The 17,739-nt window shown below is 42.4% G+C and overlaps 1 protein-coding gene across 1 annotated transcript in view; it reads left to right on the top strand.

Annotated features, from left to right (window-relative positions):
* Positions 1–6,618: 6,618 nt before the first annotated feature.
* Positions 6,619–17,739, top strand: part of AGPAT4 (1-acylglycerol-3-phosphate O-acyltransferase 4) — a 207,881-nt gene continuing 196,760 nt past the window's right edge. The window contains exon 1 of the mRNA XM_069769523.1: positions 6,619–6,835. The gene's annotated coding sequence lies outside the window, so the exon portion shown is untranslated. The remainder of the gene's footprint in view (positions 6,836–17,739) is intronic.

Here is a 17,739-nt window from a genome sequence, read left to right as displayed (position 1 = left end):
TTGACTCGACTTTTGAGATAGTCGGGTTTCGCGAAACCCGACTCGACCCTAAAAAACTAAAAGTCGCTCAACCCTACTAACAAGGTGAGTATTTAAAAGCTGGGACAAAGCTCTGACATAGCAGGACGGTCCCACTGAATCCGGGACACAAGCTGTGATACTCTTGAGATCTGCTTGATGTGGTAGCATTGCAAAGACAGCCACATTGACCATAGTAGTGTGAAAACCAGCGGATCATTTTGTCTAGTTCTACACAGCCCTTGCACTGCTATTGATTTCTGTGCAATATAGCATAGTTATAGCATAGACCTCCTGTTTCGTGATGGCTACTAACTTTTCATGAAAGTGGTTGTTCAACCAGATCTAAAGTTGTTTAAGTGTAGAATCATAAATAACGTTTTCTAGGTAGCTGAGATGAGGTCGAAAATCATGCAGTCATACAATTTTTTTATGGAGTTTTAATGAATGATTTCAAATTAATTATTAATTGAGTTTCATATTGTTAACAGCTGATGATCCAATTTTGCAGGTTTAACCACAAATCTATGCAACCACTGGTATTATTCAGTCATTTAGCAATCAGTTTTAATTATTTTTTAATTTGAAAACAGAACGGCAGCAGCTTAACGTAACTGTGTGGTTTTCAGGTGAATCAGGAATTCCACACATATCACGCAAAGAACAATAAGCTGACTATAAATAATAATAAGCTTTACCACTCAGGAAACTGGTGTGCCACTAGACCTATGATAATGTACACATTGCTGCTATTAGCGGTGATAGGAATATAATGCAGGGCACATTAAACAGCGGGTATTACCCGGAACACAAACTAGCACTAAGAATAATTACTGCACGGCTGCAGCCATTTTCGATATGGCACATTAGGTATTAACAGGTCAGACATTTGGGTCGGCTATTGTATATCTGGCAAACGGCAGTGAAGGGGCGGTAACCCTGACGAAGAGGGACGGAGTGTTAGGGGTCGAGTTCATGCCTCTGCACAGGGGGAATCTCAAGCCATCTCTGCTGCGGTCTCCTATTCTTCTCCTGCCGCAGTGGAGCCTGCTCGGCGGAGGCGTCAGTCCCAGGGTCATGCTCAGTCTGACACTGTGCGAAGGGTTACTGCTGTCCTTCCAGCTTCTGCCATTGTAGCCAGTACTGGTCAGCAGTGAGCAGACGTCTTTGGGACTAAGTCCTACTTTTCCCCTTCTGAGCATGCTCAGGGTAAGATCTCTTATTGGAGATCAAGGGTCACATGCTCAGGTACTGCAGCAAATCCTATTGGTCCTCTAGGAAGGTCCTGAAAGTGTTCAACGTCTGTGGCAGCCTCTCATTGGTCCTTCTAGGAAGGTCCTGTACGTGCTGCAGCTATAAGAGGTGCGCATGACCGCATGGCCATGCGCTAGTATCAATTTATGTATAAGCTCAACGCCAGTGTGGTCATGTTTGTATGCAGTCAGGGACCCGGCTGAAAGAAGCCCCTAGAATGCTGGCACCTCCGGCGAGGAGTTTCATGTTTGCATTTGACTGCATGACCACCATCTGCTCTACTAAGTAGCTGTGTGCCTCTGTGAGCCAAACAGGGCACAGCGTTATCTTTGCTAACAGACTCTGTGAAGTAACAGAGTTTGTTTATACTACTATATTGTACCGCCATATCTAGCTGCAGGTGCTTTCCTGCATGGTGGATCCCGGGTTGCGAACGCACCAAATTCTTCTAATAAATATATATTCGGTGCATTCCGCCAACAATAACATGGAGACCCTCGAAACTCGTTGGTTGTTTTTTTGCCCCAGCAAGGCTCCGTAGCCTCGTGACATCACACGCTGCCAAGCACTGTCGGCCATTTTTTTCAGCCGCGCATCCAGGGACGCCACCGGCCGGGACGTTTCTGGCTCTGCGCATTCTCCAGCTGTTCCTGCCGTCCAAGTATTTGGCGTTCTGTGTTACAGTACCCGCAGCTCACCACACTAATCAGGACCGCATTCCACAACTCAGGAAATCAGTAAATGTATGTCATTTCTCACATGTGACCACTAATAGCAGCAATGTGTACATTATCATTGGCCTAGTGACACACCAGTTTCCTGAGTGGTAAAGCTTATTATTATTTATAGTCAGCTTATTGTTCTTAGCGCGATACCTCCATTCCTTGCTATCTATCTTGGATTTGTGAAAGAGGTGGCACAGCATCTGTCTGGTATCAGCAGCTCCAGTCCTCTTGCCCTTAGCGCCAGTGTGATACCAACAAATTAGGAATTCCACATGTGTTCATATCTTTTATCTGTGAGAAATGCAAGCAGCGATTAAACTGACTAATCTACTTTCATTATTATAATTGACCTGATGTATGATGTCAGTGTGGCTCTGCTCTACTTCCATTCATTTCAACACAGACAGGATATTCTGTTCTTCCCTTTTGTGTCAGTATGTGACAAGTGATGTGTCAGCAGTGGACTGGTTGTTCAGCTCAGTTTATTAGTAAAGTCTTGTTATGACTCTGTTGTTTGGTCTCTCGGGACCAGGGGCTCCTTCCCTGTACCTAACGCTATTGGTGCCCTAGCATGCCCTCTTCTCCGGATTTCTTCTGATGCTGAAGACGCCGGGGCCACATACCTTGCCTTAGCTCTTGAATCCGCAATCAGTTTGCACCCCACTCAGGGAAGAGGGGAGTAGAATTGTACCGTAATACATCAACCAGACTAACAAGGTAATACGAACAGGGATAAAGGAAAATACCAATCATACTAGTATACTTAAACAAACAACAAGGGTATACACTGGGGAGTAGAGGATGGGGTCCAAAAAAATTCAAAGTAGGAGAAGGACGGGAATTAACACACACCCAAAACCAATAACAACCAACAACAACCTCCAGCTATGAAACAAAGGCTACTCTAACAAACAGAGTAACAAGGTAATACGAACAGGGATAAAGGAAAATACCAATCATACAAGTATACTTAAAGGGAACCTGTCACCTGAATTTGGCGGGACTGATTTTGAGTCATATGGGTGGAGTTTTTGGGTGTTCGATTCACCCTTTCCTTACGCGCTGGCTGCATGCTGGCCGCAATATTGGATTGAAGTTCATTCTATGTCCTCCGTAGTACACGCCTGCGCAAGACACTCATATTTAAGCCACATGCCGTCCATTTCCTTGTGATCCTTCTTGAGATGGTCCTACTCCTTCATTGGAGTTCAGCTGTGTTTAATTAAAATGATAGAACTTAATTTGGAAATGCACACACCTGTCTATATAAGACCTCACAGATCACAGTGCATATCAGACCAAATGAGAATTATGAGGTCAAAGGAACTGGCCAAAGAGCTCAGAGACATAATTGTGGCAAGGCACAGATCTGGCAAAGGTTACAAAAGAATTTCTGCAGTACTCAAGGTTCCTAAGAAAGCAATGACCTCCATAATCCTAAAATGGAAGAAGTTTGGGACCAGCAGAAGTCTTCCTAGACCTAGCCATCCAGCAAAACTGAGCGATCGTGGGTGAGAGAGGTAAAGAAGAACCCCAAGATCACTGTGGCTGAGCTCCAGAGATGGAGTAGGGAGATGGGAGAAGGTTCCACAAAGTCAACTATCACTGCAGCCCTCCATCAGTTGGGCCTTTAGAGTGGCCCAACGGAAGCCTCTCCCTAGTGCAAGACATATAAAAGCCTGTATAGAGTTTGCTAAAAAACACATGAAGGACTCCCAGACTATGAGAAATAAAATTCTCTGATCTGATGAGACAAAGATAGACCTTTTCAGTGATAATTCTAAGTGGTATGTGTGGAGAAAACAAGGCACTGCTCATCACCTACCAAATGCAATCTCAACAGTGAAACATGGTAGTGGCAGCATCATGCTTTGGGAGTGTTTTTCAGCTGCAGGGACAGAACAACTGGTTGCCACTGCAGGAAACATGAATGTGGCCAAGTACAGAGATATCCTGGATGAAAATCTCTTCCAGAGTGCTCTGGACCTCAGACTTGGCCGAAGGTTCACCTTCCAACAAGATAATGACCTTAAGCACAGAGCTAAAATAACAAAGGAGTGGCTTCAGAACAACTCTGTGACCATTCTTGACTGGCACAGCAAGAGCCCTGACCTAAACCCAATTGAGCATCTCTGGAGAGACCTGAAAATGGCTGTCCACCAACGTTCACCAACCAACCTGATGGAACTGGAGAGGATCTGCAAGGAAGAATGGCAGATGATCCCCAAATCCAGGTGTGAAAAACTTGTTGCATCATTCCCAAGAAGAGTCATGGCTGTACTAGCTCAAAAGGGTGCTTCTACTCAATACTGAGCAAAAGGTCTGAAAACTTATGACCATGTGATATTTCAGTTTGTGTTTTTTAATACATTTTCAAAAAATTCTAGATTTCTGTTTTTTTCAGTCAAGATGGGATGCAGAGTGTACATTAATGTGAAAAAATGAACTTTTTTGAATTTACCAAATGGCTGCAATGAAACAAAGAGTGAACAATTTAAAGGGGTCTGAATACTTTCCGTACCCACTGTACAATATAAACAGAACTCCTATGTATAATGTCACTGGTTATCACTATATTACCTGTAAACTGACACTATATACAGAGCTCCTATGTAGAAAGTCACTGGTGATCACTGTATTACCTGTACAATGACACTATATTCAGAGCTCCTCCGTATAATGTTACTAGTGATCACTGTATTACCTGTACACTGACACTATATACAGAGCTCCTGTGTATAATGTCACTGGTGATCACTGTATTATTAGTGCAGTGACAGTATATACAGAGCTCCTGTGTATAATGTTATTGGTAAACATTTTATTACTTGTACACTATATACTATATACAGAGCTGCGGTGTATAATGTCACTGGTGATCATTGTATTATCTATACACTATATACAGAGCTCCTGTGTATAATGTCACTGGTGATCACTGTATTACCTGTACTTTGACATTATATACAGAGCTCTTGTGTATGTCACTCGTGATCACTGTATTACGTGCACACTGACACTATACACTGTGGACTATATACAAAGCTCCTGTGTATAATTGTACTTATGGTAAAATTAATATTGTGCTTTTTTATTAATGATCAGTATTATAGTATTTGGTCACTGTGGTTGTAATATTTGGTCCAGCCATGGTGTGGCCGTATTTGTCCATTGTATGTGGTATTATTCTGTAACTATGTGGTGGTACTAAGTGTCCGGCCATGGTGGGGTGGGATTTGTTCCATGTATGTGGTATTATTCGGTCACTGTGTGGTGATAATTTGGTCTTTTCATGGTGTGGTGGTATTTGTCCCTTGCATGTGGTATTATTTGGTCACTATGTGGTGGTAATATGTGGTCCATCCTTGGTGTGACAGTATTTGTGCCTTGTATTTGGTATTATTTGGTCACTATGTGGTGGTAATTTGGTCTGGTCACGGCGTGGTGGTATTTGTCCCTTGTATGTGGTAATATTTGGTTACTATGTGGTGGTAATATGTGTTCCAGCCATGGTGTGGCAGTATTTGTGCCTTGTATGCGGTATTATTTCATCACTATTTGGTGGTATCATGTGGTCTGGTCATTGTGTGACAGTATTTGTCCCTTGTATGTGGTATTATTGTTCATTTTAAAAAATGTATCTGACACATTCCCTTAAAGACACATAAATAAAAATATGCCTAAAAAGAGTATTGAAAATTTTAACAAATATTTAATAGGCTAGAGTAGAGAAGGGGCCGGCCAAAAGAGTCTACCTAGTCATGGTGGCAGCTTAAAAAAATCTTTTAGCCAAAACAAAAGCTGCTAACTATGTATGTGATCTTGTGTTAGATGGGAACTGATGTGTGATTAGTTGGACGTGGTGCAGATGTGGAGTTTTTCTATGAGTGGGTGGTGGGACTGTGGAAGGTTCAAGGGTTGGAGGCAGAGCTGGGTTGGAACCAGAGTTTCATGGGGGCCAAAAAATGTTGCCACTATGGAGCCCAGAAATTACTGGCGGCAGCCCTGAGTTTACTATACCTTGCCCCCACTTCTTCTCACATTTCTGTATGGTTTCTAATCAGTGTAGTTCCAGCAATAGGACTCCCCACTTTCAAGACATTTATTGCACATTATATGAATATACAATAATAGTGTATAGTTGGACAATGGAGTAACTTGAAGCATCATCAGCAGCCACATGAGTTACACCTCTAATTTTGGAATAGCCTATGAAGCACCCACAAACAGGTCTGACAAGCAACAGCCTGAGTAAATGTGATTTTTTTCTTAATAATAATAATAATAATAATAATATAAATTCTTTGCATGAACAAAGGATTTTTAAATCTGTGACTATAGTAAATATCTGAAAGTTTGTTTTGACTAAAGAAAAAGAAAAAAATGTTTTTGTGAATAAGTAACCTAGAATCAAACTAACCCGACAATAGTGAATAAACATAGAAACGTTTGTGATTTTGCATTGCATCCTAATGTTGTAAGAAAAAGCAGCAGCAGAAGCATCACATTGCATTTCCTGTATACGTAAAACTTGACGAGTCACAGTAATGACTAATTAAGGTAGGATCATGGGATAACACTTGAGTCCTCTTATAAGAGAGGTGTGATCAGGGAAATTCATGAGATAGGTAGTCAGCAATTGTAGCTTTAAAAGGGAGTGACATGAGGTGAGGAGACACGTCAGATGAGGTCCATTCTTGCTTTTTTTGTTAATACCACCCCATGGGCGGGCTCCAGCTTTCTTCCCTGGCTTGGTTTATATACAAGAGAACATTGAAGACTAGTTCTAGTTAGTGGGGTCTTCCCTGCCCCTTATGTCCAGCTCTGGAACACACAAGGTACGTGCTCCATTCTTTAGATATTATCTGGATTTCTCACGGTTTCTCTTAATGAAGCTGATATTTTCCATCTGTTGATTGATCGGTTTATGAAGGGCTGCCGACTGAGCTGGGAGACATCACCCAGTCAGACATTGTATGTTGTGAGGAAGACAGGCGTCCTCTCTAGGGGTGAGATTCTGAAAAGCCAGAGGGAGGATGACTTCTGTGCACGCCCTTCCTTCAGCTTCTTCTCCAGATACTTTGTATGAATAGTGGGGAAGTTTCTAGTAACCTTCTGGTAGACGTGGAGCTCAGTCAGACCAGCCCTTGTGTAGACATGTGTGAGGCGAGGTCTGGGTAGGTTGCATGCATCTGTGTTCATTTCTCTGGCAAGTTGTGTGTTTATAATGCTCTTCAGCAAACGAGGCCGTCTTTGTGCTGAGCAGCATCATCCTCTTTCCCATCATCTCCATGGTTACTCGGGAAAATGTCATGGGTATCTAACCTTAGGATGACATGTAATGAGGAAGGACAATATGGAGGAGACACAGCATACTGTTGCTCTCATGTGCCTGTGTTATTCTGTAGGGACGTGCAGCCCTTGCTATATTTACAAAGCCTCTATTGTGTCATACAGCACATGGCGGGGTAGTATATGAATATGAAAGGCTCACCGCTTTGTGTGGAGAAACTGGAGACCGACTGGGTTGGCTCTGCAAAACACGCTTGATAGTTAACTAGGTGATCGTCATCTGTGATGACAAGGATTTCAAACCTAGTATTGGAGATTTGTTAACATCTCTGGCTCACACCTGCTATGTCAGCGCTCCCAAGCGCCCCCTACAGTCCGACTTCCCTTGTCCATATAGAGGAGCTCAGCACAGCAGCAGCAGTAATGCCTCATTCATAGATCAGTATTTGTAAGCCAAAACCAGGAGAGAAAGCTATCATGGAAAGATCTGCTCTAAATTTCTGCAGAGTGAAAGTGGCCTTATTCAGTTGTACGTTGCGTATCTGTAAGCTCGTTCTTTTCTTGTTATTTGCAGGCAAGTGTTACATTCACGTGCAATAGATTTTATGCAGACATTTTTTAGACTGTCTTATTTGTCTGAATGAGGTTTACAGATGTTTATGTGCATTAAATGTGTCACATGAGAACATTAGCATTTTTTTTACATGCAAAAACAAAGGATTATCTTTAAGATATACTGTACATAAAGGTTGATTAAAAAAGGATGGTGTAAATGTATAGCCTCGGTATTCATAACTGAGAAAATATGCACAAATTTATTAACATGAAAACACAAACTATCTCTCCAGCCAGGTTTTATCCATACCCTACAAATGTTCAAAGTGATTTCCATTGGTGACAGCAGATGTCTCAATGGTAGTCCACTTCTTTCTAGACGTGTGCCAGCATATGCTGATAAGTAGAGTTTATAATGCCAAGTAAAAAGAAAAACTGCAACAGCACTCACCAATTCTGCAGTTCAAGTGTCCTTTACTGAAACACCATGCAATACATCTTCACGGCAGGAGTGCGACAAACGAGACAACGGCCGTTTCGCGCTGCAAACGAGCGCTTCTACGGGTCCATGTCCAAGAGGAAGTGATGCCAGGATAAGTAGGTGAGTTACCACGCACTCCACCTGCGCCATCATCCAATCAGACAATAGAAAAGTGCACAGTGCATTAAAAACAATTAAAAACAAATATGAAAGCACACTACTAGCATGGACAAACAGCAAAGAACATGTACAATCCTAAATACCTACAATCAAACTGCTATAACAGTACAAAATGTCACAGTAAAGGTATTGAACGCAGCTGGTAATCTTTCATGCCTATCACAAGGGAGGGAACATTGCATCGCAAAAAACCTACAAAGGCGATATAAGAAAACGTGAATAAACGCAACAGCGTAAATACACAGAGAGAAGCAATAACGAATACAAAAAAAGTAAACAAGTCAAACAAGAAACTGAAGGACCTCCCTAAAGAGCTATCTTATAGAAACACGGATATATTGATTCTGTCATTCAGGCCAGCTGGGCCAGTAGCTCTTGTCCACATAATCCACTTTGCCTCTTGTCTCAATAATATTTTGTGGAGATCGCCATCCTGTGCCGGCAGAGCTACTCTTTCGATGCCCGCAAAAGTAAGAGCTTCAGGGTTACCACCATGGCTCTCTCTGACATGATCAATCAGTCTCGGAACACCTTTCCCGGAGGTGATCGATTTGAAGTGTTCTCTAAACCGTACATACAGTCTGTGTATAGTCTTACCAATATAGAACCTCTTACAAGGGCAGAACACTGCATAGACTACAAACTCTGTCTTGCACGAGATGAATTGCCGAACATGATGTGTCACCGGACCAATGTGTAGCATCTGGCCCAACAATGAAACTGACAATAATGGCAATGACCACAACGGTAATTGCCCATCGGGGCAGCTCGTTCTAACCAAGTAGATTTATCCTTGGTAACCCGATTACGTACCAGCGTATCCCTAATGCGTGTCCCCCTCCTGTTAGATATCAGGGTCCTCCTGCAGTCCTCCCTACCAGCTCCCTTTCCCTCTCTAATATGTGCCAATGCCTACGGAGGGTAGATCTTATCTCTCTATGTAAGGGGCTGTACTGGAAACAGAGGGTAAACCTCTGTGTGGATGTATCAAGCGGCTTCTCTCTCGAACCCTGCGATGTGGCCTCTACATGTTTAAATGCAGATTCTAACAACCCGTCCGGATATCCTCTCTCACGAAGCCTGCCACAAAGCTCCCCTGACTGTCGTTCGAAGCCTATCTGAGTGTTATTTACACGGCGTGTTCTCAACAGCTGGCTATAAGGTAAAGATCTCTTAGTGTGGCTAGGGTGAAAGCTGTTGAAGTGCAGAATGGAATTTACCGCAGTGGGTTTCCGGAATATAGAAGTGCAGATAATGCCTTCTACCACCTCTACCAAAATGTCCAAAAAATCTATATTCGAACCCCCAAATTTATGTGTAAAGGACATTCCCATGGTGTTACAACTATTTAGGTAACTGACAAATAAATCAAACTCCACTTCAGTGCCGTCCCATATCAGGAATAAATCATCGACATACCTCAACAGGAGTTTTATGTGTTTCAAAAACAGATTGCCAATAGAATAGATATAATCTTCTTCAAAAACGGCCATGTACAGGTTAGCAAAAGTACATGCGGCCGGGGTCCCCATGGCAGTCCCAGTGGTCTGTCTGTACCAGACGTCCAAAAGGTAAAAGCGTTGTGGGTTAAAATAAAATCCAACCCTCCACAAACAAAATCAATATACCCCTGACTTTTATCGGTAGTTCTCAAAATGCGTCTAATCGTATCCACTTCCAATATCTGCGAGATGTTAGTGTACAGACTCACCACATCAATGGACGCCAAGGAGAACCCCGGCTGCCACACAAAATCCTGAACATGGCCTAAAAAGGAGTTAGAGTTTATAATGCTGTGGCGGTCTCAGTGATTGACTTCTTTCTGTGGGGCTCCATCAAGGACTCATTGTATCTGATTCCCCACCAGCCACAGAATCTGAACATTCTAAGACAACATATCCCTGAAACAATGGGGTTCATCTCCGAGGATATGCTGACATGTGAATGGACAGAACTGGACTACTGCCTAGACATCTTCTGTCTCACAAATGGAAATTGTATAGTGTATCTTTTCAAGTTAAAGCGTACCTGTCAGCAAGATTTTGCTAAGTAAACTACTGGTATTAACATGTTGGCACTGTTACACTGATTAAAATGATACTTGTGGTGAAGAAATCTGCCTTGTGATTCTTGTATAATAAGTGTTAGAAGTTTTCAGTTAATGAGATTCCCATGCTCCAGGGCAGGACTGTAGGCAGAGTCTTAAGGTACCGTCACACTAGACAATATCGCTAGCGATCCATGACGTTGCAGCGTCCTCGCTAGCGATATCGTCCAGTGTGACAGGCAGCAGCGATCAGGCCCCTGCTGTGATGTCGCTGGTCGGGGAAGAAAGTCCAGAACTTTATTTGGTCGCTGGACTCCCCGCAGACATCGCTGAATCGGCGTGTGTGACACCGATTCAGCGATGTCTTCACTGGTAACCAGGGTAATCATCGGGTAACTAAGCGCAGGGCCGCGCTTAGTAACCCGATGTTTACCCTGGTTACCATCCTAAAAGTAAAAAAAAACAAAAACTACATACTTACCTACAGCCGTCTGTCCTCCAGCGCTGTGCTCTGCACTCCTCCTGCTCTGGCTGTGAGCGTCGGTCAGCCGGAAAGCAGAGCGGTGACGTCACCGCTCTGCTTTCCGGCCGCTGTGCTCACAGCCAGTACAGGAGGAGTGCAGAGCACAGCGCTGGAGGACAGACGGCTGTAGGTAAGTATGTAGTGTTTGTTTTTTTTTACTTTTAGGATGGTAACCAGGGTAAACATCGGGTTACTAAGCGCGGCCCTGCGCTTAGTTACCCGATGTTTACCCTGGTTACCAGCATCGTTGGTCGCTGGAGAGCTGTCTGTGTGACAGCTCTCCAGCGACCAAACAGCGACGCTGCAGCGATCCGGATCGTTGTCGGTATCGCTGCAGCATCGCTAAGTGTGACGGTACCTTTATCTTCCTGCTCTAGGCCAGATAAACCAATTAAAGATCTGCCAACAGCACAAACAGTCTATCTGTCTCTATGATGAGGAACATGTTTGTGTTTCGGGGCAGCCTGTAGGCAAGTCTTTTCTTGGTTTTTCTGGTTTCGAGCAGGAAGATATGACTCTGTCTACAGTCCAGCCCCGAAACACAGGCATATCATTAACTGAAAACTTCTAGCATTGATTACACAAGAACCACAAGATGGATTTCTTCACCTCAGGTATCATTTTAATCAGTGTAACAGCGGCAACATGATAATACCAGTAGTCTACCTGCTGACAGGTTCTTGCTAATAAAGTTATGTTATGTTATCTTAGCACTGAATGCCGAGGCCATAATTTTGCAAATTTCTTTTTAAAGCTCCCAGTATTTATAGAAATCATATAATTACATTTTCACCATGTACAGCTCTGGCAAAAATTAAGAGACCACCACATCAAAACCCGGTCATGGGCAGCCCAATCTCCAGACCTGATCCCCATGGAAGACCTTTGGAATGTAATCAAGAGGATGATGGATAGTCACAAGCCATCAAACTAAGAAGAACTGCTTAAATTAACTTGCTTAAATTGTTATTCCACAAAATATTGATTTCTGAGCTTTTCCTGACTTAAAACATTAGTATTGTTGTTTCTAAATGATTATGAACTTGTTTTCTTTGCAGTATTTGAGGTCTGAAAGCACTGGGGGGTTTTCTGTTTTGCCATTCTTCTTTGTTAGAAAAAAATGCAAAATTTATTGCTTGGAAATTCGGAGACATGATATCAGTTTATAGAATAAAGAACAATTTACATTTTACTTAAAAATATACCTATAAAAAGAAAAATCAGACAAACTGAACATTTTGCAGTGGTCTCTTAATTTTTGCCAGAGCTGTAGGCATGCAGTTTCACTGTTACATAGTTATTTAATCTTCTATTCTTTTTTTAAATGGTAACATATTGTCTGCCATTACTATCTTTTGAGTTACGGCACTCCATAATCTGACTACATTAACTTATTAGAACCCTTTTCAATATTGAATGGATGTTACCTGGAACTTTACATAGTCATTGGAATCAATAAATCATGCGCTACTCCTATGTATTTACCACACATATATTTATACATATGCACGGCTTTTTTTGCGGGACAAGGTGATGTTTGCAGCAGTACCATTTTTATGTACATTAGTCTTTTTGATCTTGTTTTATTCCACTTTTTGCTTTGCGGTAGATAATAAAGCATAATTTTTTGCCGTTTTTTATGGTGTTTACTAAAAGGGTTAACTAGTTGGACAGGTTTATAGGTTGTATCATTCCGTATGTGGTGATTTCAAATATGTGTACTTTTATTATTTATTTTATTCAGATTCATATTTATTTATGGGTACAATATACACTGCTCAAAAAAATAAAGGGAACACTAAATTCCCACATCCTAGATATCACTGAATGAAATATTCCAGTTGTAAATCTTTATTCATTACATAGTAGAATGTGTTGAGAACAATAAAACCTAAAAATGATCAAAATAAATAACAACTAATATCCCATGGAGGCCTGAAGTTGTAATGATGCTCAAAATCAAAGTGGAAAATGAAGTTACAGGCTGATCCAACTTCAGTTGAAATGCCTCAAGACAAATAACTGATGCACAGTAGTGTGTGTGGCCTCTGCGTGCCTGTATGACCTCCATACTATGCCTAGGAATGCTCCTGATGAGGCGGCGGATGGTCTCCTGAGGGATCTCCTCCAAGACCTGGACTAAAGCATCCGTCAACTAATGGACAGTCTGTAGTGCAATGTGATGTTGGTGCATGATGCTAGACATGATGTCCCAGATGTGTTCATTTGGATTCAGGTCTGGGGAACGGGCGGGCCAGTCCACAGCTTCAATGCCTTCATCTTGCAGGAACTGCTGACACACTCCAGCCACATGAGGTCTTGCATTGTCCTGCATTAGGAGGAACCCAGGGCCAACCGCAGCAGCATATGGTCTCACAAGGGGTCTGAGGATCTCATCTCGTTACCTAATGGCAGTCAGGCTACCTCTGGTGGGCACATGGAGGGCTGTGCGGCCCTCCAAAGAAATGCCACCCCACACCATTACTGACCCACTGCCAAAGCAATCATGCTGAAGGATGTTGCAGGCAGCAGATCGCTCTCCATGGTGTCTCCAGACTCTGTCACGTCTGTCACATGTCCTCAGTGTAAACCTGCTTTCATCTGTGAAGAGCACAGGGCTGTGAGCACAATCCCCATCTGTGGACATCAGGCACTCAGACCATGCTCATGGAGTCGGTTTCTAACAGTTTGTGCAGATACATACACATTTGTGGCCTGCTGGAGGTCATTTTGAAGGGCTCTGGCAGTGCTCCTCCTGTTCCTCCTTGCACAAAGGTGGAGGTAGCGGTCCTGCTGCTGGGTTGTTGCCCTCCTACGGTCCCCTCCACATCTCCTGGTGTACAAGTCTGTCTCCTGGTAGCGACTCAAGCCTCTGGATAATACGCTGAGACACCGCAAACCTTCTTGTCACAGAGCGCATTGATGTGCCATCCTGGATGAGCTGCACTACCTGAGCCACTTGTGTGGGTTGTAGAGTCCATCTCATGCTACCACGAGTGTGAAAGCGCACAAAACATCAGCCAGAAAGCGTTGGTACTGTGATGTGGTCTATGGTCCCCACCTACTGAACCACTCCTTTATTCAGTGTGTCTTGATAATTGCCAACAATTTCCATCTGTTGTCTATTACACAACAGCATGTGAAATTGATTGTCAGTGTTGCTTCCTTAGTGGACAGTTTGATTTCTCAGAAGTTTGATTTACTTGGAGTTATATCCTGTTGTTTAAGTGTTCCCTTTATTTTTTTGAACAGTGTATTTTCTTTTTTTTATTACTATTATTTAAAAATATGTATTTTTACAACTTTTTTTCACTTCTTTTAGGCTCGCTATTGGACTTTCATTTTCTGCAGTCTGATCACAGTTATAAGGCATAGCAATGCAGGAGTATTCTTATACCTTATAGCCTGTCAGTCTTGCAGACACAAGTTAGTTAGATCATGCACTTCGCATGATCTAACCAACTTCCAAGTGCCCGGTGATCTGGATGTCGTCATGACGATATTGGGTCACGCTAGCAATGATTGGGACCCCACTATGACGTTGCAGGGCCTCTGATCCAAGGGCAGAGGGGCTTTCTTCCCTCTGCCTGCTCGCTAACTGCTGCGATCGCAGTGATCACAGCATTTAGAGGTTAAAGTGCCGGGAGTGGTATGAGCACCGCACCTGGTAATGAGAGACAGGTGTAAGCTATCATAATTAGCTGACACCTGGGGATGATCGAGCATACACAGCCTCTGTATTCACAAAATCGCCTAGACATATCCATACGTCCAAAGTCGGTAAGTACCTGGCAACCTGGGTGTATGGATACGTCTAAGGTCATATAGGGTTAGAGGGTTTGTTCAATTAAAAAAAAAGATTAAATGTACTTAAAATAACAAGTTATGTAACTTATTAACCTTTAGCATCCCTTGATGTACCATTACGTTATGGAGCATGTCAGGGACTTTGGGGCTGGCTCAGGAGCGCAGTCTACTCCACATTGGGCAGATCATATGGCTAATATATCATAGGGCAACATGGTGGCTCAGTGGCTAGCATTGGGGTCCTGGGTGCAAATCCCATCAAGGACAAAATCTGTAAGGAGTTTGCATGTTCTCCCTGTGTTTGCGTGGGTTTCTTCTTGGTACTCTGGTTTCCTCCCACACTCCAATGACATACTATACTGATAGGGAATTTAGATTATGAGCTCCAAGGGAATTAATGGTGCTGTGTAAATAAATAAAATATTTTTTTTTCATTTTTACTTGCTTTAAAGGAAACCTGCCAGCAGGATTGTTCACAGTAACCTACAGTCTCAGGTTGGCGCCATTATACTGAGTAAAATGATACCTTGGTTGATGAAATCTGTCTTGTGGTTCTTGTTTAGTCTTTATTTTCAGTTTTCAGTTAATGAAATTCTTGTGCTCGGGGCGGTCTGTGGGGGGTCTTTATGTGGTGCTCTGCTCACATATTCATCCTTATGGGCATATAACAGGTCACCGATCCCTCTGTGACCTGTCCCCTATTGTACATACTGTATATCTTATTGTTTTGAAAAAAAATTACATTCATCATGCAGCTGCCGCCGGCTGCGCCTGCACAGTAGCATTATCAGATCTATAATATCCATACTTTTATTTTATTTAGTCATATAGAAAAAACATGATTTCTTCCTCAAAATGGTGCTGGCAGCGCCTGCGCAGTAACATAATTCAGAATGCGATAGATGCTACTGCCCAAGCGCCACCGCCGGCGCCATTTTGCTAGAGAAAAGAAAAATTGTCTCCACTAAGAAAGGGACCTGTCAGAAGCCATACATATAGAAAACATAAGCAGAGCACCACATGCATAGCAGGGCTATTTTCCTGTGTACTATTGACTTAAACGTTAAAACAATGATTACTCTATAGCTTCCTTGTAACGTCTACTAGGCACATGGCTCAAATTTATACAAAACAGCAACCATACAGAAGCTATGAATTAACAAAGACCCACTGTAGAACACTGTATAACAACCATACATGCCCCTGATTTGACTTTTCTATTTGACTATGATTTGACTATGGCTGTATGAGCAAGAAAGCATGTATGCAACAGAGCAACTATTGTATGTGGGGAACCCATTCTAACACATTATGTTAGTGTGAATTTGCAAGATTAACAATGAACTGTATATTTAAATACTGTATTTCTATACTTGCACATTTTACCCATAATAAAACAAAAAAAAAATATCTCTATGAAAAGGAGCATTAAAGAACAGCTTTGTGTGTCATGGAAATAACGGTACAAAAATAATTTTAATAAGTAAAAGTTTGGCGGCTAATTTACCATATGTGCATTAAAGTTGTAACATCCCTCTTTGTGACCCACAATATAAAAGTAATCTATTTTGTGCCCATTAACAATGCCCCATTCATTAATAATGTCCTCCTATGTGGCCCTCATACGTTACCAATGTCCCCTATGTGTCCCCCAGACATTAACCTTTACCTATAGCAGTATCATCTAAAGATGAGTAACTTGGTCTCAATCTTAATGCTGCATTTCCTCACAAGGATTTAAAAGGTTGTCATTCTGAGACTAAGCAATTTTTGTTCATAAGATTGCTCACACTGTTCTTCTGCTGGGAAATAGCATATACATTCATTTAATACTTTGGCATTCATTCCATCGTCTATGGCAAACCATTATCCTGGGAATGTTCATTAAGTATATATTATTTTTCATATTCTGTGGTTAATAGCTATCTGTTCTATGCCACACTTTTGCACTTTCTCTCATTTGTTTATACAAGGGGCATTCATTAAATATTTCCCTTCACCCCCTTCCTGTGGACTGAGAGCAATGAAACTTGGCACAGTTATTAGTCCTTCTCTACATAGGTGCCACTTAGGGACACACACTTCTCCCATCTCTTTAAGCAACTGTAAACACCTCGCTTGTAGAAGTCGACAGGTTGCTCCAAAGCCACTTTGTGACTTCAGAAATCAGAGAAACCATCATCTCTAAAATGCTTGCCCTTCAAAAATAACTTCATTGTTGGAAGGAGGTGGACGTCCGATGGTGCGAGGTCAGATGAATAAGGGGATGCAATAGAATTTCAAAGCCACAGGACCATTCTTCCATTTGGGCAACATGTGAGTTGTGAACTGGTGCATTGTCTTGCAGAAGGCGAACACATTTGGTGAGCATGCCACGTCTCTTAGTTTTGATGGCCTCTAGCAATTTCCGCAGCAGCGAAGAATAGTTTGCCCCAGTGATCATGTTACCCTTTGCTAGGAAATCCATCAATACTACTCCATGCTGGTCCCAAAATACTGTGAGCATGACCTTGCCTGCCGCGGGTTGGGCACATGCCTTCTTTTGCGGCGGTGAGTCACAATGTTTCCATTGCATCGACTGGACTTTATTCTCAGGATCATAGTGATGGACCCAGCTTTCATCCTGTGTGATCAGTCTGTTGAAAAGGTCCTCCTAGTTTCCATGGCTCATCGTCAATAGAACCTGAAAGCATTTGACTCGTTCCTTCTTCTGGAAAGGTGTGAGCAGCCGGGGAACCCATTGAGTGATTACCTTGATTTTTTTCCACGGACTCCACACTAATCTTCACATTTTGGGCTAGGTGGCGAATTGTTATGCAGCGATTTTTTAAAATAGCGACCTCCATTTGCTGGATGT

Source organism: Ranitomeya imitator, chromosome 5 (genome assembly GCF_032444005.1).
Source record: "Ranitomeya imitator isolate aRanImi1 chromosome 5, aRanImi1.pri, whole genome shotgun sequence".
In the NCBI taxonomy this organism is placed as follows: Eukaryota; Metazoa; Chordata; class Amphibia; order Anura; family Dendrobatidae; genus Ranitomeya; species Ranitomeya imitator.
Note: the sequence above shows the minus strand (reverse complement) of the source record. Positions and strands in the feature narration are given on the sequence as shown.